Consider the following 20954-nt stretch of genomic DNA (forward strand, 5'->3'; position numbering starts at 1 on the left):
AATGAAGTTCATTTTTATTCATTTTTCAATATCTAAAACAACCACAAATTTAAATGAAGAAACTATATTACACAATCATATTGAAAAGTATGTCCTTGTTGGTTTATAGAAAAATATTTTAGACACTTCATTCATTGGATAAATGGATTAGAAAGTTACTTTTCTGAGGTCTGTCCTACCATAATAAAGGGCAGGTTAAAACCAAAAGTCTGTCTCATGTCGCTTACAGACAGGGAGATTCGTGTTTGCATTTGGGCAAGCAATGCTTCTGCTACAAGACATGCTGATACTTCAACAGCATAAGTGATGAGGGGAATGAAGCCAGGACTGGGCAGGGACAAAGCTGGGAGAAACTGATCCAGGTATAGGACTGGTGCCCAAGGAGGTAGTCTACCGTCAAATGACTACTCTAAAAGGGCACAGTGATCCTCGAGCTTGGTTGCAACAGTCATCAGTATCTGTGATCCACTGAGCAAGTCAAGTCTGGCAAAATGAGGTTTCAGGTACTAGGTAATCTGCTGAAACAGGTTTGTCTGTCATCACAGAATGTGTACCAGTCAGGATTCCAACAGAAATCATTTGTCATGCTCAGGTTAGGATAATTCAAGGGCATTTGATAAAGGGCCTATTCTAAAGGTACAACTGAGCCACAGAAGAAAACACAATACCCCAGTCGCAAACCAGACTGTACCCATCCTTAAGCCAAAAGGAATGAGGAGTGGAAGGAATTTCTGGAATCTAGAAGCAGAAAACCCCCCAGAGAAGAGCTCTGACATTCAGTGGGAAGGGATGAGCGGCTCAAGGTAGCCCCAGAGGGAAGAAGCTGGCGATGTAAATACCCATATCTCATTTAGTCACTCCCTGATCTCCTACCAGGGCTCCCCTGCCAAACCCAGCCAGAAGCCCGAGGCAGAGGTTCATAGATCCACATAGATCAGTGTAAAGAGCAGAGGGAGAAACAAGGTAGAAAATTACAGAGAGCAGTCTAGTAGGGCAAGCTGAAGAATGATGGCACACCTGGGAAAGCATTCTATTCAAAACAGGATCCCCCAAAATATATGAGAGTCTGGCACAAGGGTCCAGCATTGTGGATAAAACAGTCAGCAAAGTGAAACAGCATATTTGATCTCCAGTCAAAAAAAAAAAAAAAAAAAAAGAGCAGAAGTCTCCACCCCCAAAGGAAGTCAGGATGCTATGCAGAAAACCAAGGCATCAGTCAGCTGGCACAAATGATGCCAGAAACGTGGGAGGAAAGGAAAGTCCCCAGGCATGCTGGAGGACTGGCTGCAGAGCAGAAAAGCTTGTCCTAGATTGAATTCACTGATGCCTTTGGCATTGAATGTACTTTCCATAAAAGTATATCATGGGTCACAATTGACATCAGAACAAGTCAGGATTGAGAATACTGAAGACCAGAAGTATCTGCAACTGAAATGGGAAAGAAAGAAGATAACAACGCAGTAGGATACGACATCGTAAGGCTCCTTGCAGGAAATGGATGGCATTCACATTGGGAAATGTAAGAAGAGTTTACAAAGGTGTGGGAAAATTGCAAAGGATGAGTACTCCACCCTTAGGCTTGAGACAAGAAGGAGTGGGGGCAGTTACAAAACCGAGCTGCTGCCTGAGAGATGCACTGACCTTCCAATGAGGACCATTGCCTATCCTACACAAGGAAAGCTACTTGAGACTAAGAGATCCCCAGACCTCACTCTCCACCCTCTTCAGATGTCATACAGGATTCCTCATTGACCAAAGCCAAACAGGAACCAGAGGACCAGAGGGCCAGGATGACACAGTCCGCGCAGGTCCATCTCATAGGCCATAAAGCAGGATGGAGAGGGTGGGATGGGGATATGGCAGGGCTCGCAGGAGACATCCAGCACAGAGCTACCAGTAATTCTGGTGAAAAATATCAAAGGCTTCCCTACAAGATACTTAGGAATTAAAGAGGAAAAAATAGTAATTTTACAGTAGAGAAACTAGTAGATTCCACCTTGACTAAGTGATCAAGTTAGCATCACCAGTAATGGGACAATCAACATCATGTGTTTCCTTATATGATTCACTGAGAACAACCCTGGTATTCCTGCCAGAAATGCATACCTGAGACGGATTATGAAGACCATCAGACTAAGGAAGTGACCCTGATAAAAGGAGGCTAAAGAGACATGTCAACTGAAGGCAGTGCATGACACAGGATTTTCTTCTGCTGTAAGGACAATATAGGGCATACTGGTGACACCTGAATTAGCTCTTTAAGTCAGATGATAGTATTATACCAATGTTACTTTCCTAATTTTTTATGCTTGTACAGTGGTTTTGTAATAAAAAGTTCTTGTTTTTAGAAAATATCATATGAGGTGTTGGGGGTAAAGAGGCCTCAGATCATCTCTCAAACAGTTCAAAAAAAAACATACACAAAAAGAAAGCAATAAAATAAAATATGGTAAAATGTTAAACATTTGGGAAATTTACATAAAGGATACATGGGAATTCTACTATTTTGCAATTTTTTTAAAGTCTGAAATTAAGTCAAAATAAACCTAAAAATAAAAGTGATAAGAACTTGAACTAGAGCAGTAGCAGTGAGACTAGAGAGAAAGGGACAAGAAATAATGTGGGTGGTAAAATGGATAAGGTTTAAGTGATGAATTACATGTGAGGGGTCTATAATGACCATAAGACATATGGCTTTGACAACCACATAGTACAGATGTCATCACTTGGTACTCTTAGCATGAATTGCTAAGTTGTCTTAATAATACTTTAAATGCACCCTGCCTAAAACAATCCAAATATCTATTTCTATAACTCACTCATTGTATTTTTATTGCCCTGACATTGAAGTGACACAATCAATTAAATATTAATAAATTGAAAAAAAAGTCCCAAACTTCTACCTCACCAATTGTAATAAGAGTTTAATTCTTTCCCCAGGAAAAGCAAGCAATTGTGGATTTACCCAGCATGAGAAGACAGAATGCCTCTGAAAAATCAGTCTTTCTTCTCCAGTCTCCCCTGGGGTGCAATGTCAGAGATCTTTCAGAACAGCATAAGAATATTTGAAATAAAAAGTAAGTCACACCTTGAAGAGAATACTTATCTAGAAGGGTGGGGTGTAGGGAGCTGGGGGTGGGAGTAAACTGTGAGAGAGAACGTTCTTAACTCTTCCATGCTCAGGTAAAGCACTTTTTTTCCAGCACAGAGTTGAGAAAGGAAATCACATCTCATAAGTTTCTATCAGTCGCTAACAGCCATGAATATAAGGAATTAGCACCATTTTTGTGATCCTCCTGTGAGCAAAATAAACTCACTGGCTGGAATCCTGAGCTTCCCCAGATTGTGAGAGATGAGGAGATCCTGGGGCATCTGACACAGGCCAGCAGAAATTAAGGTTCCTTCCAATGTTTGCACACACCCAGACCTCTGTCTGTAGGACCTGGTGGAAGCGAAAATGGTGAGAATCTTTGTCTTCTTTTAAATTTTAGATCGGCAGGAGAAAATATTTATGAAACTAGTTTCTTGGGCTAGCCACTCTTGGTTATATGGAATGAGTATTTATGGGTTTTGTTTTATTCTGTCTTTGTCTGATTTCTTTCCTTTCATCTTCTTATATGTGTGCCCTAAGATCTCAGCCTCATGAACTTTTTCTCTGGCCTTTACTGTGCAGAGGATGCACCTGCCAAAGTGCACCTTGCTCTGTCTCTGGCTATTACAAGTTCTCAAGGGAGCTTTCTGTGTCTATCCTGTTCCACCCAGAGACAGTCGCTGTCTCTGTCAGTTGGATGATGCACATGCATCTGGTGGGCAGACAAACAACAAGCTGTGGATACAGTCTTAGGGAATCTGTTTTTTTTTAATTTTTTTTTATTTATTGATTGATTTTTAGAGAGAGGGGGGAGAGAGAGAGAGAGAGAGAGAGAGAGAGAGAGAGAGAGAGAGAGAGAAAGGGCAGGAGCAAGAAGCATCAACTCCCATATGTGCCTTGACCAGACAAGCCCAAGGTTTCGAACCAGCAACCTCAGTGTTCCAGGTCGATGCTTTATCCCACTGCGCCACCACAGGTCAGGCTCTTAGGGAATCTTAAACCTTATTCTGTTCAAGGGGGGGGAAATCACGTGATTCCCTGTGTCTTAGAACAGCTGCTTAAAGACAAGGCTCCCCATCTTTCTTCACTCTCTTTGAGATGCCATTGCATCCATAGTAATGATCTGAGCTGCTATAGATACTACCATGAAGGCCAGGCAATGGATCCTTTCACTTCAAAAAACTTTTAAATTGAAAGAAAGAAGTATTATTCTTAGAGAGCTCTCATTTTTATAATAGCTAGTCAATAAGATTCTCTGAATTGGATGGAAGGACAGAAATCAGAAGAAAAAAATCAAAGTCCTCTTAGATTTCTTCCTATTTGCCTTAGACATGTACAGATATTGGAAAAATCTGGACATTGAAAATGTAATTGTCCTGCACTTTGAAGAAAAATGGAAGAAAAAGAATGACAAAATCTTACTAAAAGATAACATAAAATTGCATGTGCTAAGAATGTGGATGGAAAACTGTCAGAACGAAAGCTTCAAAATATAACCAGGCAAAGATGGGGGATAAATTCCATTCATGTCTAGGATCCTACCGAACTATAGACATCATTCAAGAAGATTATAATCTAAAATTAAAGTGGCTATTATGAGGAAGGTGCCGATAAAAATACAATTGAGTTAAATAAAATAGACATTGATGGGATTAAAAACAAAGATTTAGTATAGCACTAACAAAGACTAAATGGGCCGAGTTGACTCCCTGTTGGTCCCTGAAAATTAAATGGCCCCAAACAGGTCTGTTCTATTTATCCCAGTGTGAAGAAAATTTAAAAGACTAGAAAAAAAGTTATTGCAATGAGCAAGCACTTGATTTAAGTCAGGCTGCTTAAATCAAGTCAAAGCTTGGTAACAAGGCCAGGATCTTTTGGCTTGACTCTTCACTGGGGACTCACATTTTTTTACTGAAGAATGGGTAAAATGATCAGGAGATAAAAAGAGAAACTCCATGATATGGGAATTCCTGAACTGTACCTGAATGGTACCAAAACTCAAGTCCTCACTTAAACTACAATTACATTAAAAGAATATGAAAATGTAGGATGCTAAGATTATAAAAATTGGAATGTTTAACAGCTTTATGTTAAAAAATAAAAGTTGTTTCAACTTTAATTGGTTGCATCACTTTTACCTGATTATATTGTAATATAATTGTCTCATCGGGAACCGGACAAGAGGCTGTCAGTTCTTTATTTTGGCTAGCAGAAGGAAAGACTGTAAGATAGTAACCTTTGTGCTCTCTTGGGTCTATGAAATTGGTTAATAATGTCAGAAATATTTACTGTTTGGCCTAGCTAAAACCTGACAAGATATCTGAAAGGAATTACTAACTTTTTGATTAGAAATTGGGCCAAGCCAAATTGGAAACAAATGTCAGAGCCTGATAACAAACGTACCCAGAGGGAAAGAAACATTCCAACAATGGGTGGATGGATTTGTCAGTCCTTTGACACCATTTGGATGGCAACCCAGTTCTTCAAGTATTAAAAACAACAGTCCTTGTTTTACTCATGATGTCTTTATAAGGACCAAAGTTATGGCTCTAGAAACAATTCAAAGCCCACCTATTTTTTTTTTTTTTTTTTTTTTTTTTTTTTTGTACTTTTCTGAAGCTGGAAACGGGGAGGCAGTCAGACTCCCGCATGCGCCCGACCGGGATCCACCCGGCACACCCACTAGGGGGCGATGCTCTGCCCATCTGGGGCATCGCTCTGTCGCGACCAGAGCCACTCTAGCACCTGAGGCAGAGGCCAAGGAGCCATCCCCAGCGCCCGGGCCATCTTTTGCTCCAATGGAGCCTCGCCTGTGGGAGGGGAAGAGAGAGACAGAGAGGAAGGAGAGGGGGAGGGGTGGAGAAGCAGATGGGCGCCTCTCCTGTGTGCCCTGGCCGGGAATCGAACCCGGGACCTCCACATGCCAGGCCGACGCTCTACCACTGAGCCGACCGGCCAGGGCCCACCTATTCTTTTTACTTTCTCCTAACCTTCCCTATTCATCTCAGAAGGCTTATAAACATTGAATTTATGAAACCAAAGTCTTTCTAGGAGGAGCTTGCATTTTCTGCCTTGTACCTTTGAGTTGTGAATACCTGATCTTCTCCAAGAACACTTATCTGTGCCATCTTTTAAGTGCAAATTTTTGTGAACCAAACAGAGAAGATTAGCATAGCTCAAAATTCCTGAAGAGTCCCATATGTTTTTAAATGCAAGTTTCAGGGAGGTGATTCTTATTAAAAGAAAACAAAATCTTAGCTATCTGAGCAGATCAATTTAACTTATTCCATCTATGTTTTTCTAAACTACTGAGTTTTGCTTAATGGTACCTGTCTCATGGTTAAAAAATCTGTGAGTGCATGCCTGTGTATGTTCACGTGTGTTATGTGGTACCTTTGGCCTCTGAATGCTTTTGTGTATTTAAAAAAAGAAAAAGAAAAAAAGCACTCTCTGAAATGGGCTAAAACAAGAAGTGCTTATATGAGAATGCTCAAAAATATAACAGAAACTACCCCAAATGCTTTTTAGAATCACATGATCTGGAAAATATTTTATATTAAAGTTGGTTTGAGTTTGGTTTGTTAAATAGGAATGTCTTTAGAATCATTAGCATTAAATAATACTTTTATTCTCTCTGATTTTATTAATCAAATATGTTCATTTAACCTCTGTTTCAAAATTTGCCAACAAAAAGAAAGCAACTTAGTATGATAAAATTTTTAATAGTACTCTAAACTTAAGTGTTAGGAACAAGTACATTAAATAAATGTTAAGTAGACCCGACCAGGTGGTGGCACAGTGGATAGAGCATCGACTGGGATGCAGAGGACCCAGGTTCGAGACCCCGAGCTCACCAGCTTAAGCACGGGCTCATCTGGCTTGAGCAAAAAGCTCACCAGCTTGGACCCAAGGTCTCTGGCTCAAACAAGGGGTTACTTGGTCTGCTGAAGGCCTGTGGTCAAGGCACATATGAGAAAGCAATCAATGAACAACTATGGTGTCAAAACGAAAAACTGATGATTGATGCTTCTCATCTCTCTCTGTTCCTGTCTGTCTGTCCCTATCTATCCCTCTCTCTGACTCTATCTATGTCCCTGTATAAAATAAATAAATACATAAATAAATAAATGTTAAGTAGGATAAAAGGATTTTTTCAGTGAACATTTTGGTGACAATTTTATGTTAAAAATGGTTTCCTAGGCTCCAGTCAAGGTATGGCAAAGTAGATAAACATGATACTCACATCCTACTATGACCACATCAGAATTACAACTAAACTGCAAAATAACCATCAATGAAAACCACCTGAAATCTAGCTGACCAAAAGTCCTATAACTAAGGATATAAAGCCAAGCTGAGACTGGCAGAAGGGGCGGAAATGCAGAATGGGCATTTAAACACTCACGTGAGTCAGGTAAAAATTATGAGGGCTATCTTGGCTGAGGAGATCCCATCTGAGGAGCAAAGAGTCCCAGTCCCACACCCAGCTCCCCAGCCTAGGTTTTCAGTGCCAGGAAGAGAAGTCCCTATAACTTCTGACTGTGGAAACCAGCAGAGATTGTGGCTGAGTGAGATGAAGGGCTTCTGGAATCCCAGCTGTTTCTTTTAAAGAGTCCACACACAAACTCACTCAGACTTACTCATTCTGAGGTCCAGCATTAGGTGGCAGCTCGAAAGGCACCCAGGACATAAGGAATGAATTGAACTGTCTGGCTTTAGGAAGAAGGCTGAAGGAGCAGCTTTCTCTAAGTCAGAAGTACTACCAGAAGTCATTGTTCCTTTGTGGAGCCCTCCCCTGCAGCTGCAGGTGGGCACCCTATCTGACTTTTTATCAACCTGACTAATACTGTCCATCCCACCATGATTTCCTGAGACCCCTCCCACCCATCTTGCAGATTCAATCAATCAGTTTCCAGGGGCATATCCATACAAATGGCCTGTCTTGGCTCATGTTTTAGACTTTCCTAAAATATCTCAAAAGTCCACAAACTCCAAACAAGCAGCATCTGTCCTCAGCATGCCCCATACCTCTTGCAAAGTGGCACCAGGCCCGGCACTAGTAGCAGCCATCCACAGTGCTCAGCTTGGTTTTTGCCATGCATTTCCAACCCCACAAGTGGCAACCATCTGCAAATAGCTTTGTAGTTCATGCCGGGTGGTCCCAGGCAGGGCAAAGGCAGGGGCTGTCCATGGATTGAACCTCCTGGGAGGCCCCAGAGCCAGTACACTCAGTGGACAGCTTCCTATCATGCAGGAGAACAAACCAACCACCTCTAAGAGTGACTCAAAAGAAGAGGGTATACTCAGCAGAGACCCACTGAAACAAATCCTACTCCACGGGTGGACCCCTACACAGCAGCTTTTCTGCTATAGTTGCAGCTGCTCCTTGCAGCTTGGGGGTCAATTCTTCCCATTGACATGCCAACATCAGTCAAGGCTCAACTACAACAAGACGGTGCACACAGCCCGCATGGACGATGCACCTGGAATGCCCCACTCAGGTGACTAGGGAGGCTGTGCCACTGGGTCTTACAGAATATATATAAACCCACTCTACCAAGCCAGGAAACATAGTAGCTCTACCTAATACATAGAAACACACACATAGAGGCAAAAAATTAGGAGACAAAAAAAATGTCTCAAATGAAAGAATAGGACAAAACTCCAAAAAATAACTAAACAAAATGGAGACAAGCAACCTACCAGATGAAGAGTTCAAAATGCTAGTTATCCCCTGAAACTTATAAAATTTTATTAACCAATATCACTGCAATGAATTCAATAAAAATAAGTAAATAAAAACAAAAATAAGCACTAGTTATAAGGATGCTCAAAGAATTTAGGAAAAGAATAAATTGACAGAGCAAGAACTTCAACAAAGAAGAAATATAAAAATGGAGATAGAAAACATAAAAAAGGACCAGTCAGAAGTGAAGAATATAACAACTGAAATGAAGACTACACTAGTTAAACTCAATTGTCTAGAAAATCAAGTCAGCAGTTTGGAAAATAAAGTAGAAGAAAACACCCAATAAGAACAGCAAGAAGAAAAAAGAGTTCCAAAAACATAAGGATAATTTAAGGGGCTTCTGGACCATCATTCCCATCATGGGGGTGCTGGAAGGAGCAAAAGAGAACAATGACCTGAAAACCTATTTGAAAAAATAATGACAGGCTTTGGCCGGTTGGCTCAGTAGTAGAGCATCAGCCTGGTGTGTGGAAGTCCCAAGTTTGATTCCCAGCCAGGGCATACAGGAAAAGCGCCCATCTGCTTCTCCACCTTTCCCCCTCTCCTTTCTCTCTATCTCTTACTTCTCCTGCCACAGCTAAGGCTCCATTGGAGCAATGTTGGCCTGGGTGCTGAGGATGGCTCCATGGCCTCTGCCTCAGGCACTAGAATGGCTCCGATTGCAGCAGAGCAATGACCCAGAGGGGCCGAGCATCATCCCCTGGTGGGCACTCTGGGTGGATACCAGTCAGGTGCATACAGGAGTCTGTCTGCCTGCCTCCCCGCTTCTCACTTCAAAAAACTAATAAATAAATAAATAAATAAATAAATAAATAAATAAAGCCTGACCAGGTGGTGGCGCAGTGGATAGAGTATCAGATTGGGATGTGGAAGGACCCAGGTTCGAGACCCTGAGGTCGGGCTCAACTGGTTTGAGCAAAAGCTCACCAGCTTGGACCCAAAGTCACTGGCAAGAGCAAGGGGTTACTCTGTCTGCTGCAGGCCTGCAGTCAAGCATATGAGAAAGCAACCAATGAACAACTGAGTTGCAACGAAAAACTGATGATTGATGCTTCTCATCTCTCTCTGTTTCTTTCCATCCATCTCTCTGACTCTCTAAATAAATAAATAAATAAATAAATAAATAAATAGAAATAATGACAGAAAACTTCCCTAACTTGGTGAAAAAAATAGACACACAAGTGCAGGAAGCACTGAGTTCTAAACAAGATGACCAAAGAAGACCCACACAAGACATCATAATTAAAGTGCAGAAGGTTAAAGACAGAGAGAATCTCAAAAGCAGCAAGAGAAATGTAGTTAGTTGTCTACAAAGGAGCTCCCATAAGAATGTCCACTGATTTCTCATCAGAAATATTTCAGGTGAGGAGGAATTGGCATGAAATATTCAAAATAATGGGAAACAAAGACCTACAACCAAAATTACTCTACCCAGCAGAGCTATTACTTAGAATTGAAGGACAAAGAGCTACCCATACAAGAAAAAGCTAAAGATGTTTATCACCACTAAACCAGTATTACAAAATATGTTAAAGAGTCTTCCAAGAAGAAGAAATAAAAAATATGAATAATAAAATGCCAACAGATACATATTTATCAAGTTACTTTAAATGCAAATGGACAAAATGCTCCAATCAAAAGACACATGGTGGTTGTATGGATAAGAAATCTAGACTCATACATATGCTGTCTACAAGAGACTCACTTCAGATTGAAAGACACACACATACTGAAACTAAAGAGATGGGAAAATATTTCATAAAAATGGAAACAAACAAAAAAAGTTGGGGTAGCAATACTTATACCAGGCAAAATAGACTTTAAAACAAGTACTATTACAAGAGACAAAGAAGGACCCAGCAATTCCACTTTTGGATATTTATCTAAAGAAACCCAATACATTAATTTGAAAAGACATATGTATCCATATGTTTATTGCAGAATAGCTAAGATATGGAAGCAACTTGTGTGTCTATCAATAGATGAATAGATAAAGATGTGGTATATATACACATACATGCAATGGAATATTACTCAGCCATACAAAAAGATAAAATCTTGTCATTTGGCCCTAGCTGATGGCTCAGTGGGTAGAGCATTGGCCCACCGTACTGACGTCCCAGGTTCAATTCCCAGTCAAGACACACAGGAGAAAAGACCATCTGCTTCTCCCCCCTCTCTCCCCCCATTCTCTCCCTTTTTCCCTCCCAGAGCCAGTGGCTCAGTTGGTTCCAGCATGGCCCCAGGCGCTGAGGGGCATTAGCCTCAGATGCTTAAAAATATCTTGGTAGTCGAGCATTGGCCCCAGATGGGTTTGCCGAATGGATCCCAGTTGGGGCGCATGCAGGAATGTATCTCACCATCTTCATTCCTCTCACTTAAAAAAAAAATCATGCCATTTGAGACAACCTAGAGGGTATTATGCTGAGTGAAATAAATCAGATAAATACCATATGATTTCACTTATATGTGAAATTTATAAAAACAAAATAGACAGACAAAATCAAAACAAACTCATAAATACAGAGAACAAATTGATGGTTGTCAGATGGAAAGGGCTTTGGGGCACTGGCTTAAAAAGGTGAAGAAATTAAGAAGTACTGATTGGTAGTTACAAAATAGTCACAGGGATGTTAAGTCATCCCATAAAAAATACAGTCAATAACATTGTAATAACTATGTATGGTATCAGATGGGTTCTATATTTATCGGGGTGATCATTTTGTAAGTTATCTCTTTGGTAACTTGAAACTTTAAAATTTTGTTAGATAAATTAAATGATGGATATTCATGAAATGTCTTCGTCATTTCCAAGTAAGATAAAATGATGAAACATTAACTACTGATCATACATTTATCTACTGTCTGCTTCTTGCTATACAGAAAGATATTTGTCTATTAGTAAACATGCCTTGTGTCACATTTTAAAAAGGTGTGGTATGAGAAAATATATATTTCTAGAAATTATAATATTATAACAGAGTGAAATGCTTTCTCTCTCTGATGATCTTCAGGCCAATAGCTTCTGCTATAGATATGGTAATTAACTAGAGAAAGTAAGTTTGAGGCTGACTTTCCATAATCAGGAAGAGACAGGGAAATCTGCACAAAGTAAAAGGCTCCCAACCTGGACTCAGATCAGCATGGTTCACAGACCAACCAGGTACAAAAGGATTTAGAAATTTCATGCTTTTCCTTGGATCCCTTTTCAGGCCCAGCTGTCTACAGTCTTACCAATCACCCAAATTTTGAACTCTCTTAAGGTAGATTTGAGAATTACACCTTCCATCTTCTTGAGCAGGGCCTTCTTGGTCAATGAACCTTTCTTTACTCTAAATTCTGATGTATTAAATATTAATTTTTCTTTTGAAGTATTTAACAAACAAACTTCATATCTGTAATAGTATGTGTTAATAAAGGTTTCAATCAAAAGAATACTAGTGTAATAGAGAGTTCATAATTGCTTACTTCTTAGGTCTTACTAATTAAGGTTTTAAAAGTTTAAGAACTGTAATATATGTAGTTAAAACTATAAAAATGAATAATATTAAGGAAAACAACTGTGTATATAAGAAAAAAAGGATGTTTTCATTTAACAAAAAGGGGAAAAATGGGGTATGAGATATGAAGATGTATTTTTTGAGGAAAAGGAAATTAATTTTGTCCTAAAATAAGACTGGTTACTTTAAAATGGGGAAAAAAGAAAAACAGAAAGAAAATCTGAATGTAAAAAGGAAAGTTGTGGAAGGTTTCTGAAAAAGGAATCTTAGGAAAGGGAATTTTAATCAAGTAAGTGAATTTAGCCTGACCAGGCAGTAGTGCAGTGGATAGAGCATCTGACTGGAACACAGAGGACCCAGGTTTGAAACCTCGAGGTCACCGGCTTGAGCGTGGGCTCACCAACTTGAATGCAGGGTCACCAGCTTGAGCTTGGAATCATAGACCTGACCTCATGGTCGCTGACTTGAGCTCAAAGATCGCTGGCTTGAGCAAGGGGTTACTCGCACCCATTCAAGGCACATATAAGAAAACAGTCAATGAACAACTAAGGTGCCACAATGAAGAATTCATGCTTCTCATCTCTTTCCGTTCCTGTCTGTCCCTATCTATCCCTCTCTCTGTCTGTCTCTCTGTCCTGTCACAAACACACACACAAAAAAATCAAGTGAGTGAATTTAAATATAAAAAGTAAGCTGATGCGGCCCTGGCTGGTTGGCTCAACAGTAGATCATCAGCCCAGCGTGTGGAAGTTCTGGGTTCGATTCCCGGCCAGGGCACATAGTAGAAGCATCCATCTGCTTCTCCACCCTTTCCCTTCTCCTTTCTCTCAATTTCTCTCTTCTCTTCCAGTAGCCAAGGCTCCATGGGAGCAAAGCTGGCCCAGGCACTGAGGATGGCTCCATGGCCACCGTCTCAGGTTCTAGAATGGCTCCAATTGCAGCAAAGCAACACCTCAGATGAGCAGAGCATCGCCTCCTGGTAGGCATGCACAGTGGATCCCGGTCGGGCGCATGCAGGAATCTGTCTGCCACCCCACCCCCACTTCTTATTCTGAAAAAGTATTCCTCTAGAAGAGCAGATTCTGTGTTTTATCAAAATAAGTTTGTTTTATGGTGTCTTATCAGGTCCTTGATTACTTAAGGAAACTGAATCTACTCTCTCTTTTTTTAAAGACTTTATTCATTTTAGAGAGGAGACAGAGAAAGAGAGAGAGAGAAGGGCATCAACTCCCATATGCGTGCCTTGACCAGGCAAGCCCAGGGTTCTAAACCAGCTATCTCAATATTGGAGGTAGATGCTTTATCCACTGTGCCACCACAGGTCAGGTGGAAATTGAATTTTCTCAATAGTAAGAAATGTTTTGCTAACAATTATGCAAACTTTTGTCATTTCTTTGAACTCTTTTATTGCTATTTTGGTTAAATGGATAATTAAGTATGGTTTCATAATGACTTATGACCCCATTTAATCAAATGTCCAAACCCCTTGATATATTTTGACAGACTTTCCAAAATTTAAATTATAAATGGAGTCTTGACCTGAGAATTACTTTGAGCTGTTCCAGAAAGGCCCTTGGAACACCTCAAAAGATTAGTTTTCTCCCTGTACAAAAAAGAAATATCAAACTAATTAGGCTTGTTTTGGTGTGTTGAAAATACACGGGAAGCACTGTCAAATAAAAAATAACATTGAGCCTTCTTTATATTCCATTTGTGCATCTTAGAAACATTCCAGAAATATATGTGAGACATGAAAACCTAAGATGTCCTGACATAAGATGTCATCAAAATTGAAGGACACACTAAAATGACTGAACCTGAGTATCACGTTGTGGCACATATGGATGAAGTCCATGACCACAGACTTTTGTCATTTTAATGTCCTTGTAAATTGATAACAGTCCGCTCGTGAATCAGAGAAATTAAGATGAGTAAACAATAGGTGTCAATTAAAAGAATAGTTGGGGGCCCTGGCCGGTTGGCTCAGTGGTAGAGCGTCGGCCTAGCGTGCGGAGGACCCGGGTTCGATTCCCGGCCAGGGCACACAGGAGAAGCGCCCATTTGCTTCTCCACCCCTCTGCCGCGCTTTCCTCTCTGTCTCTCTCTTCCCCTCCCGCAGCCAAGGCTCCATTGGAGCAAAGATGGCCCGGGCGCTGGGGATGGCTCTGTGGCCTTTGCCTTAGGCGCTGGAGTGGCTCTGGTCGCAACATGGCGACGCCCAGGATGGGCAGAGCATCGCCCCCTGGTGGGCAGAGCGTCGCCCCTGGTGGGCGTGCCGGGTGGATCCCGGTCGGGCTCATGCGGGAGTCTGTCTGACTGTCTCTCCCTGTTTCCAGCTTCAGAAAAATGAAAAACAAAACAAAACAAAACAAAACAAAAAAAGAATAGTTGGGGCCATGGAAAACCCAAGATGGCTGCTTAGTTCTTCTTGGCTCCCTAACATTTTTTTCAGTTTTTGCACTTGGGTTATCAATATGTTCTTGATGTTATGTGTATGTTTTTTGTATGAGTTGAAGTTTTCCTTTGCCACAGAGCTGATGCCCTCCCAATTGCAATGCAGCTGTTAGAAAATGTTTCCCACATGGGGCACACCTTCCAAAATCTTTAGTGATTGAGGCACACATTTCACTCAGTAAACCGTATAAGCCTTGATAGACAGCCATGGAAACTTTTTGGAATTATCACTGACCCTAACACCCTTAATTATTAGACAACATCAAGAGAACTAATGGGGAAACTAGATTTGAGCAGAACAAGTTTAATTACATGGGACTGAATGAACTGATAAAAAGGATTATAATTTTATGACTTTTTATTTGATATATTGTTGATTTTTTAAAATCCTGTGCTTTCCTTATATAGGAATTTTTCGTCTGTACAACTTGTTAGTGGTATTAAAACATTTAGTTTTTCTTCTCTCTCGAAATGATCCCTCCAAACCTTGAAAACTCTCAGTGAGTTAGTTTTTTTATTTTCATGGGAACATGTTTGTTTGCATAAGTTCAATAAGAATCTGTTCTCTTTATAACAGGACACAGTTGGAAAGTAGTTATATCACAGGGCTTTGACTGGAATGTCATATTTGAGAGAGACATACATAGACTCACATATGACCAGAAAGCTTTAGGGAGTTAAGATTGAATTTGGAAGCCAATGCAAGCCTCTTGAAAAAATAACCTGGTTTATTACATGGTTTACAACAGTCTTTCCAGGTAAAAAACAAAAATTGCTTCCTAGAAGATGCAAAGAAAGACCTCAGGATATATTGAGGACCTCAATAAGAGAGGAATTAACCAGAAATCTATAGATATTGCAGGCTAAGTCTGACAGTAAGTATACAGCTTGGCTTCCTAGCCTCGAGAGGCCTTTATAAATTCAATCTAAAGATTATAAAAAATTCCAGCACAGCAGATTTAAAAGAGCCTATGTAATTACTATTCTTGCTGGACTGATACAAATAATCTGATCAAGTTTATTGAAACTAGACTTATTTTGTAAATAGTCTTAATTTGGCTACCTTTGATAAAAATGAGGATCAGCCTGACCTGTGGTGGCGCAGTGGATAAAGCATTGACCTGGAATGCTGAGGTCGCTGGTTCAAAACCCTGGGCTTGCCTGGTCAAGGCACATATGGGAGTTGATGCTTCCTGCTCCTCCCTCCCCCTTCTCTCTCTCTCACTCTCTCTCCTGTCTAAAAATTAATAAAAGTAAAAAAAAAAAGATGAGGATCATTTTAGAGAGAAACTGTTTTAACAGAAACTATAATATACCTTTATGGGTATTATATTACTGCATAGTGCTATTCATTGTCTCTTGAGTTTTTTTTATTTTTATTTTCTACCTTCAAATTAAACTGGAATACTGGATCCTGAACTTTTCCTAATTTTCTTAAATATCTGTCTTCAACCTTTCAAACTAACATTTTTATTTTCCCATCCATTGACTTAGAATCATTGAGAATTGCCTGTTTACTCTCTTTTGAGCTACCCAGAGAGGGACCCATATGGCACTGTTCTCAGTTCCTATGTAACTTAAAGGGAAACTTTTACAATATCCAGAGCCCTTGATGTCCTATAAATTAAGAAGAAGGATGTCTTCAAATTCCTTAGAGCAAGAACCCACTTAGGTGGCCCAGCCTGGACTTGGAAATGGAACAAGTACATCTACAAAAGGACAAGGGATGATGTCTGCACCATAAATCTGAAGAGAACTTGGGAGAAACTGCTGGCAGTTCGTGCATTTGTTGTCACTGAAAACCCTGCTGGTGTCAGTGTCACCTCCTCCAAGAACACCAGTCAGCGAGCTGGGCTGAAGTTTGCTGCTGCCACTGGAGCCGTCCCCATTGCTGGTTGCTTCACTCCTGGAAGCTTCACTAACCGGATCCAGGCAGCCTTCCGGGAGCTGAGACTGGTTGTTACTGATCCCAGCACTGAGCACCAGCCCCTCAGAGATGCATTATGTTGATATGCCTGCCATCGCTTTGTGTAACACAGACTCTTCCTCTGTGCTATGTGGACACTGCCATCCCTTGCAACCAAAAAAGGCTCACCCAGAGGGTCTGATATCATGGAAGAGGGTTGGGGAGTTCTGCACATGTGTGAACTTTCATAGGAGGTCATTCCTGATCTCTAGTTCCACAGAGATCCTGAAGAGAGTGAAAAGGAAGAGCAGGCCACTGCTGAAAAGCCTGAGACCAAGGAGGAATTTGGGGGTGAATGGATTGTTCCAGCTCCTGAGTTCACTGCTGCTCAGCCTGAGGTCACAGACTGGTCTGAAGGCATGCAAGTGCTCTCTGTGCCTAGTCAGCACTTTCCTACTAAAGACTGGTCTGCAGCCCCCACTGCTCAGGCCACTGACTGGGTAGGAACAACCACTGAGTGGTCTTAAGCTGTTCATCCACAAACTATTAAACAAAATGGAAGTAAGGTAGACAAAAAACAAAGTCTTTTTTAAAAATTTTTTTAAACAAGCCATGCAAACAAAAGTGGGACGACTTGATGTAGACTTCAGAGAAATTACCACAACAGTGCATATACGGACAATCTTTGTGCCTGTTGCAGAGACATTCAAACTGCAAACAGCCAGGAGAGCTTATCAGGTAGTAGCTGCCTGCTTCCACTCTTTCTGAAGATGATTTGAGACGACATCTAGAAATCTTCAGAACACAGAAACATGAGATTATAGCTAATGCCAAGCTTAACCATCATTTTTCTTTTGTTTCTATGGGATGCCTCTTATGAAATACCTCAGTGCTTGCTTGCACCACAGGCTTCACATTGGGAGTCCACCTGCACTGAGACACAACTGTTTAACTGCACTGAACTCGTCTCAGGACTAAGCCTGGTTTAGTGAAATACAGAATAATCTACCAACCCAACTCCTGCAATGTGAAACTTCCAGGGAAGTTTCAAAGAGAATCATGGGGGTTCAAAACAAGCCACCCAAAGATGTATTTCTGTAGTATGTAGATTGTCATGAGCTAAAGGCAATTAAACATCAGGCTCAGAACTATTGCTCCTTCCTTTACCTAAAAGAATTTTAATTAGGGGCCTTGTTCATAATAAAAGATAAGCTTTTTGACGGCTCTATATGACAGGGAAAAGTTTTATTTACTACACATCTGCCTTTCTTATAATCCTGCAATGACCCTTTGAAAGCCCCAATGTGTATTACAATATTCCAAGCTTAGAATGTCTTATATCCTTCAATCCCCCTTCTATTTCTGAACCCCTCGTGTATGTAAGGGGTCTCTGACTCTCTCATGTATGTGAGAGTCCCATATATATGTATATATTAAATGTGGTTATTTTCTCTTGCTAATATGTCTCATGTCTATTTGATTACTAGACAAAAAGGGGTAGAGGAAAGTCTGTTCCTCCCTCACACTCCCATATGTTTCATTGCAGGGTAAACCCAGTTATTTAAGGGATGGCCTATTTGATGGATGCATATGAAACACTTATCATAAGCATCAAACTTATAGTCAGTATCAGATATATGGGTAGGTAGAAATGCAGGAATTAGTGACTTAACAGCCCAGAAACAGTATTTCTGCCATACTTCTTTGAATAGTGTAATTTTTGAGGGACTAATGTGACTATAGACTTAGATACTTAATGAATATGAGTTAGATCATATCTGTTTTTATTACTCACAGCCTTAGTGAGACATTGGTTATAACCTGAATACCTAGATATTGGTAGATTCTATTGAACAACAAGCAACTAGTGCCCGAGAGGCTTTGCTGCATCGACACTCAGCTGCTGGGCGAGAAAGGGCCAATACTAAGGTGAAATAGGGAACAAGACTAGAGTGTTTTGAGATACTCTAAGAAGAAATCTTCAACCATAAATTCTGCAGTGTTCCCATTAGAAATTCTTTCCTTTGGCCCTGGCTGGTTGGCTCAGTGGTAGAGCCTAATCCTGGTGTGTGGATGTCCCCGGTTCAATTCCCAGTCAGGGCTTACAGGAGAAGCACTCATCTGCTTCTCCACCCTCCTCCTTTCTCTCTCTCTCTTTCTTCCTCTCTTGCAGCCATGGCTCAATTGGAGCATGTTGTCCCAGAGTGCTGAGGATGGCTCCATGGCCTCCACCTCAGGTGCTAAAAAAAAAAAAAGAAAATGGCTCTGGTTGCAAAGGACAGAACATCACCCCCTCGTAGGCTTGCCAGGTGGATCCTGGTCAGGGTACATGCGGGAGTCTGTCTCTGCTTCCCCATGCTCGAGCCAAATAAAAGAAAAGAAGTTCTTTCCTTTGAAATAAACCTGCCTACCAAGGTCTCCATTAAAATGCAAATATCCTTAGGTATGTCAAGAATACAGAAGGGTAAATCAGCTTATTAAATATTGTAAAAGACAAGGGTAACATTAAGAGCATTTTGGGAGAAAAGTTTGCAGCAGAGGAAAGAGCAGAGACTAGGGAAGTGCAAAGTCCTGGAAAAAAGGAAATCTGTTTACCTCACCACTTTCGCTAGGGCCAGCCCTGGAACTAAGGTCACAAGTATATGGGTGTGTTTTCTTTAACTTTGTCCAGTCAAGAATTTTTCTCCAAAATTTTCCAGAATCTACATCCCCAAACTTAGACAAACACATTGCTTTCAAGAGTTGAGAACAACAGTGCAGAGACTCAAATGATTACTAGATATTTCAGAACACATGCCCCACTGACATCAATAGCATCAAAATCATTAAGCAACCCAGAATATTTGCTTACCTTTCCCATTTGCTTACTTTCTTACAACCTGCCACTTCTAGCACTATCTCTTTTTTTTTTTTTTTGCTAACAGCAAAATTTTTCTCTAACTAGATGAAATAATATGACTGAAGTCTTAGGCTCTTTGAGAGACTATTTCCAAGTGTGAGGCTGAATGTCTTTAATTAATTTCAAAGAGCATTTACTTCCATGGAAACATGTTTGGGATTTCAGGATTCAAAGCTGTGTACCTTAGGCCGCCTCTTCAAACTGAGCATTGGCTTTAATTTGTCTCACTACATAGTGTGTGCAAGGTGTAGACAGCGCACTGAGACCTTTGTCTGAGCACAGCCCACATTTAAGCAGGAAGGATCTTCCAACCGAGAGCTAAAGGTAAATTGTGCATAATCTCATAAACATTACTCTGCATAATTCAAGTGCTGCATCTATTTTTCTCTGATTACTTCTGTTTTAATTTTTCTCTTTAGTGATCAAAACAGAGCAAAGAAAAACTTAAAATCATTTTCTCCTAGTGTATTGTCATTGTAACTACATTTCTAAACTTATCCCTGCTGTTTCCTGAAGGTTGATAAACCTTTAGAAATATAAAGTTTACCTGAGACTAATATAGTATTATATGTCAATTATATCTCTATAAAATAATTTTAAAATTTGAATGTTTTTAATTATAAAAAATATGTAAATCTTATAAAATCCAACAAGGTCAAATTTTGGGGCCAGTCCCACATATGGTATAATGCTTTCTATTTCATAAGGTCATCGTACAGATGAAATTATATAGCAAATGTTGAATATCTTGCACAGAGCAAATGCAAGTTATTATTTTCTTAGACTGTCATTTTTTTAAAAAAATGGCAATTCAAAAGCAGGGTAGAGCCTGATAATGCTGAGAACATTAATGATAACAATTAGCAATGCATTTTTATACACATTATCTCACAACAACCCCATGAGGTAGATGGAATCTACCTCAAAAAAAATGTATGATTGTGTTATTTTCTATTGCATTTAACAAATTGCCACAAAATTAGTGAGTTAGATAACACAAATTTAGTACTTCACAGTTCTGTAGGTCAGAAATCCAGCAAGGCTAAAATCAAGGTATCAGTAGGGCTATGTTTCTTTCTGGAGCTTCTAGAGGAGAATCTGTTTCCTTGTTCAGTCAGGTTGTGGGCAGAATTTAGTTCCTTGTAGCTGTAGGACTGCTGGTTGGTTATGGGTCATTTCAGCCTCTGGAGAATGCCCGATTCCTTGGCTCATGGCCTCTTCCTTCCATCAACGCCAGCAACATTAAGGTGACTCTCTCTCACATTTCAAATCTTTCCTGCCTCATCTGTCATCTTTCTGATTCCAGCCAGGAAATTTCCTGCTTTTAAGGGCTTATGTGATTAGAATATGCCCAC

General features: G+C 40.3%; 1 pseudogene; it reads left to right on the top strand.

Moving 5' to 3' along the window:
* The first annotated feature begins 15265 nt into the window (after positions 1–15265).
* On the top strand, positions 15266–17227 carry LOC136322305 (small ribosomal subunit protein uS2 pseudogene; annotated as a pseudogene).
* Positions 17228–20954: the final 3727 nt, after the last annotated feature.

Source organism: Saccopteryx bilineata, chromosome 2, assembly GCF_036850765.1.
Source record: "Saccopteryx bilineata isolate mSacBil1 chromosome 2, mSacBil1_pri_phased_curated, whole genome shotgun sequence".
Lineage (NCBI taxonomy): Eukaryota > Metazoa > Chordata > Mammalia > Chiroptera > Emballonuridae > Saccopteryx > Saccopteryx bilineata.